Here is a 6,041-nt window from a genome sequence, read left to right on the forward strand (position 1 = left end):
TCTTTTCCAGCAGAGGTCGACATTTACCAGTTTTCTTTAAAGTGACACAACATTGCAGGGTTTTTATAGCATGTTAGGTTTATATATGTTTATATAAATATCTATGTATGTGTGTGTGTATATATATATATACACACACATACATAGATATATATCTACATATATATGTAAACTTAAAGTTACATAGCAACAGCAATACAAAAACAAAAGACAACAAATGTTGACAGCAACATAAACATACAGTATATACAATATGTACATATTCAAACACTTCCACATACATTCAATACATTCATACGCTGTATAGTAAACACACACCATCCCTCAGCTTACATGATTGTAACGTGGCTACACATTCACACATCATCATGTATTATTGCAATCATCATGTAGCACTAAGAGTATCGCATGCATGCCCACGGTCCACCTCGTAACATTGATGAAGCGATTGCCATTGCCCGATGAGGCACAGCTGTTGTTTAGAGTCAACCTTGAGGGCGCTGTGGTCTCTGTTCACGGGGGTCAGAGCTGGAAATACCCGTCTCCTGCAGGAACAGGGAAATCAGAGGAAGCTTTGTCATCTGCTGAAGTTGTTTTTTAAAGGACCACGTTTAGATGCAAGACAAGGGAGAATATAAAATACTAGTAAAGATCGGTCCGGGCTTCCTAGTTTGGAGAAATGTCATGAGAATTACGTCCTTGACACTTCAATACACATACGACCATGATGGTCATACGTCAGTAGTAGCCTGTTGACCAATATATACAGTATATGGCCATACAATCACAAAAAGCCAGAGGTTGCTTTTGGTCTGGAGTCACATGAAATGAAAGCTTTTATTTTCATATTAAATAAAAAGGCCCTATATATATATATATAAAAAAAGTCACATAAAATATAAGAAGCATGGTATAATTTAAGACAATAAATATATATTTTATTTTTTTTAAAGTAGGGAGCACTAATACAAATAAGTGTATCCCTACTGTTGAGGATGGCAGTACAATTTGGTATTGATTTGGACTCAATGTGTCACATGACAAAGATGTGTTGACATTTTTCAATAATTATAATCCTATCAAAGATATTTATTTTCCCATCCCATAACTTCTGGGGTACCTGACATTTTGATCATGTTCAGGTTTGTTAAGCAACAACCATCACACGATTAATAAAAAAAAAAAAGAACCTAAAATTATCATGTACTGTATTTCCTGACATGATTCTCACCTTTCAGTTATTATAAGGAACATACACAAAATTGAAAGACATTATTTTGCCGAAACAGTGACATAGACACTCATGTCCCATGATGACTTTCTTAAAAGGAGCATGACTATGACTATGACTGAATTGGCTCACAGTGAATGACTGTGATACCATTTTAACAGATGGGGGGCGTCAGAGAGTCTAGTCTGTAGTGTGTGATCATCAAAAACAGGAAATGAAACACAAGCAACTGTTGTTTCTGAGATGGTAAGTCATCACTTCAACAGACAGAAGAATCAGAAGAATGTCAATTGAGATATTGAGTACATAGTATATTCCTGAAAGTACTAATCTAGTATAGTAACAACCCTTTACTTTGTTGTCCATCAGATAGGTAGAAAAGGTAGTGTATACATTATATTTAATGCATATGGGTCACAGTGCTGTGGGATATTTTTACTTTCAAATGTTTTTTGCTGTAACGGGGTGGTGATTTGTCTTATATCTAACTCACATGTTATATTTTGAAAGTGTATAATCTCTCGGCTCTTGGCTCTAAGAACGAGCGCGGTTACGGTGTTGTTGATTCTTTTTATACAAAATACTAAATTATGTCCATTTTTCATTTTGGACAGGACACTATTACTATGGCTTGATAAGAATGGCAGTCGAAAATCCAAAACCCTAATTAGACATACTTTCCTGTCAACCTTTTAAAAAGAAATTCCTATTGCACAGAACCACATGAAAGACGCTGTGGTACTTCGGCATTGGCATTCCTGTGGTCATCATCGTGTTCCTGTGATACATGTGCTGTGGTGTTTTTGTGGTACTGTGAGATTTGCTGGCACGTAGAAGACAGTTTTACTATAAGACTACTTTGGTGTTGTGTGGAAATGTAGTGTTACGTGAGCCCAAGTCTCACATTGTACTTAACTGTGAAATGTGGCGTCAAAAACAATCCTCAAATTATATCCAGTGTTTCCTGGGCGCTGTGTGTTTTTGTGACAACAAAACCACACACCAGGGTCCTTCGAGACATAAAATTCAGGTTGCTCTGCTTTCTCAGGTCACTAATAGTAAAGCGATAATTCCACATTTAAAAAACATATCCTTATTCAATTTGACCGCTTTATGCCGCTCTTCATCCAACGCTAAACATATCCACTTATGTATTTCTAATTGTGATGTTTTTTGGGCATTATTTCTCAAATGAATCACAAACACATTGTGTTGAAAATTTCAACACAATGTCAACTAAGTGATCTGAGAGAGAACGGCCCATCCTGACAGGAGGCTTTGACCAATCACAGGTCAACAGGAGTCTAATGGCGTGTTCCCACTGCCTCACCTTGCCTCGCCATGGCACGGCACGGCAAAGTATAGTAGTACTATATATGTACTATGCTAAATGCAACTTTTAGCATAGTAGTACTACTAGCATAGTATCTGGTACCAGGTACTTTTTTGAGTACCTGCTCTAGCGAGGTTATAAGGCAGCTGAGGCGATACTATGACCTCGCCAGACTGGTCAGAGTGGCGTCACAGGAAGAGCCGTCCGACACAAAAATTGGAATCAGTTAGAAAGACTTAAGGATGCTAAAAACGTGGGTTAATCTCCAACAATTACCAGGGAAATGTCTAAAATCTCAATATTTAACTGTACTTCAGTCCAGTGACTTTGTCAGACGGAGTCATGGAGGAAGTACTGTGCAAATAGGTTTTAATGAACTGATTCTAATGAGTCACTGACGTTGATAACAACTGCTTTGTAAGTCACTACTTTCTTAGAAATAAGGGTTCCAAAAGAGTTCTTCTACAAGGACTGAGGTTCTACCTGGAACCATTTTCTTCTGGAAAAACCCTTTCCAGAAAAAAAGGTTTTTCAAGGGTTCTTGGTAACACTAATGGTTCCAGTGAGAATTTAGATCGAAAGAACCCTTTAAAACCCCTTTCCTGAAAAAAGAGTTCTAAAAGGGTTCCAGGTGGAACCTTTATAAAAAGGTTCCTGTAGCCGTGCAGTGATGACTCTGCCCACGTTGAGTAGGTACTACTTTTGTAGTGGAAAACCAACATAAACTGTGCCGGGGAGTGGCGAGTTGAGCAGGGACTATACTGGAAAAGAGAGTCCATAAACAATAAACACACGTGTCTGTGCAATAATTTTCCCAGTGATCCTGCATATTGTACCTTTAACATCTCATTTTGTTAATTATTATAACAACAACAAACAATTAGTGTTCCCTTGTTAACAGTACGTAGACTTGATAGATCATCATGTCACTCCATTATATCATATTTATTTGGCCTTCGCCCCTCTTGTTAACAAATTCTTTGGTCACTGAATGGCGTCAGGGCCAGGAACAACATGTTCCCTGCTGTTTCCTCGTCTAATCTCACTGATCACAAGCCTCAAACTTTGCATCAACGCATCAAAGGTGCTCATACAGAGTTGCTAATGTGGCAGGAGCATCCCTGAAATGGACCTCTCGCTCTACTTCCTCACAAATGGATGTCAAATCTCAAGGCCCCTGTCGACATTTTTATCACCCATCTTGTGTTAATTAAACGCGAGCGCTGTTCATTCTGATCACATTATGTAAGTGTGGGAATGGCAGTTACTTCACCCAACGCACATTTCTACCATGATTCACAACAACCGCAGCCCCAGTGGGCCCAGACAGCAGCAGCACCGTCCTGTGGGCATTATATATACAGAGTGAAATCATAACAAACCTCTTCCTAAACTGGATCCCACCACATCCTCATGACTTCATTTTGGGTGTGGGAACTGTGGCATTCAATCAAAATACACTTCTCATGACCTCACTTTGGATAGATCTTCTTCTACGATACCACATGACTTCATGTGTGTGGGGGGGGGGGGGACGGCGGGGGGACAGGGGTCTGTCAAACAAATGTGCTTTGTGTTTCAGAGTGTGTCTTTGCTCGGATTCACTACGAGTGTCACACACAGGACAACAAATGGGTTAAACAAAAAGTCTTTGGGGTCGTTCCAGAGCCGGGGAACTCTTGGATGAATCTCTACGGTATGGAGAGACAAATGAACAAATAAGGTGAAAGAATGTCGAGCGTTAACAATAACCAGAGAGCCTTTCCAGGGTGTGTTTCTCGGTGTCCCTCTGTCTCTGCATTTGTGTCTGCTTCAATGTGTTTTCATTTTACAGAAGGAAAAGTTACATCAGACCTACACCCTAATAATTCAGCGATGGCTGAATGTGTGAACAAAACTGCTATTAGGCCAGACACAAAAGACTAATTGAATCCATCTAATATAATTCCTCAGTGATATATTATCCATCGGTTAGCTGCTGCATCTTTTGTTTGCTATGGTTTCCACCTAGTTTTAAGACGGTCATTGTGTTCACCAGGGATTTCCCCCTGGAGACCATACAAAATGTATGACTTCAGCAACACAAAAACGCTCAACTATACAGAGGAACCCTGAAAACAAGATTTGACCTACAAATGTCCTGCATGTCCTGTATTTAATCAGCTATGATGCATTTGACCCAGAATTTAGAAAACGTCGACCCTTTAGTTATGAATGTTTGACACTACCCATTTATTGACTTCAACATCACACTTATTAACGCACTTCAATTGCGTTGACACAATGTTCTTGTTCGAAATGCTGATGTGACACGGACGCGGCCTTTATGCTCAAAAATACAGGATGCGGTCATCACGGAAGTCATTGTATTTTCTTTAAAATGCCATTTAAAGGTCCCTTTTGTGTCACATTTAGGAGGGTTGACTGGCAGAGATTGGAAAATACTCTCCAAAAGTACAGTATGTATTGTAAGACTGTAAGTGTATCATCACTTTCAAAGTCAGTTGTTGAGTTCAAAGTCAATGGACAGATGGAGCGATAGATGCGTTCGCTGATCGCTTCTACCGCGCCATCGCTCAAGTTGGAATTTGACGCGATGGCCAATCGCCGTTGAGATTCTCCAGATGAGACTTGCTTCAAAATGGAGGAGAAACCTTTTTTGCGTGTGTGTGGGCACTTTAAGATCTAAGATACAAGGTGCTATAATGTCTACAGAGAAGAAACCACCATCGTGTGTGGGTCCACACCATCTAACCATAACCCTAAACCCTACTGTTTACTTCTTGAGCTCTTCATGGATGAGAACCTCTTCTGGAGCATGCAAACATATCGCTGGAAGCAGTTCTCAATCAAACAGAGCTCCCGAAGTAACCTTGTGGAGGTGTAACTCAACAAGTTGTGTCCAGCTGCGGATGGAGGTGTGAAACGACACATGAGAAACAACAGAGAGTGCAAAAATGCTTAGCTATGGAAAATAAATGCCCGTTACTTCTGTCTTTAGGCCAACATACGCCAACTAAAGTGATCCCGTGGACAAAAATATTAGAATAAGACTTTCAAATTAACTTTTGGTTTGGGCCAATAGACAAATTAACCAGTGTGTTGTATTTACTGGACTGGGAGACCCTTGTTTGTTATATCTGCAGTTTCACCATTAGATGTCACTAATTCTTACTCACTGGTCTTAAGAGTATTTAAAATGTGTAACCATCACAAAAATATACAAAAAAGGGGAACCAAATTTAGGTGTGTTTACTTTGTACTGCAACACTGCACATGGCAGCAGTACTGTAGTATCCTGGCAGGAAGGTCAGCTATTCCAGTTGATGCAGAGCACAATTACTGTACCTCCAATTTAGCTTCCTGGCCTAACTTAGATTGTTTTCTAGCAGCAGGACCTCAAAGGCAGTGTCGCTTCCAAAGCCCTGGACAGCTTAGCCGCACTCACCCCTCCTAAGTCAGCAATTGCTGGTTCCT

The sequence above is a fragment of the Microchirus variegatus genome (assembly GCF_963457635.1).
Source record: "Microchirus variegatus genome assembly, chromosome: 21".
NCBI classification, from domain to species: Eukaryota; Metazoa; Chordata; class Actinopteri; order Pleuronectiformes; family Soleidae; genus Microchirus; species Microchirus variegatus.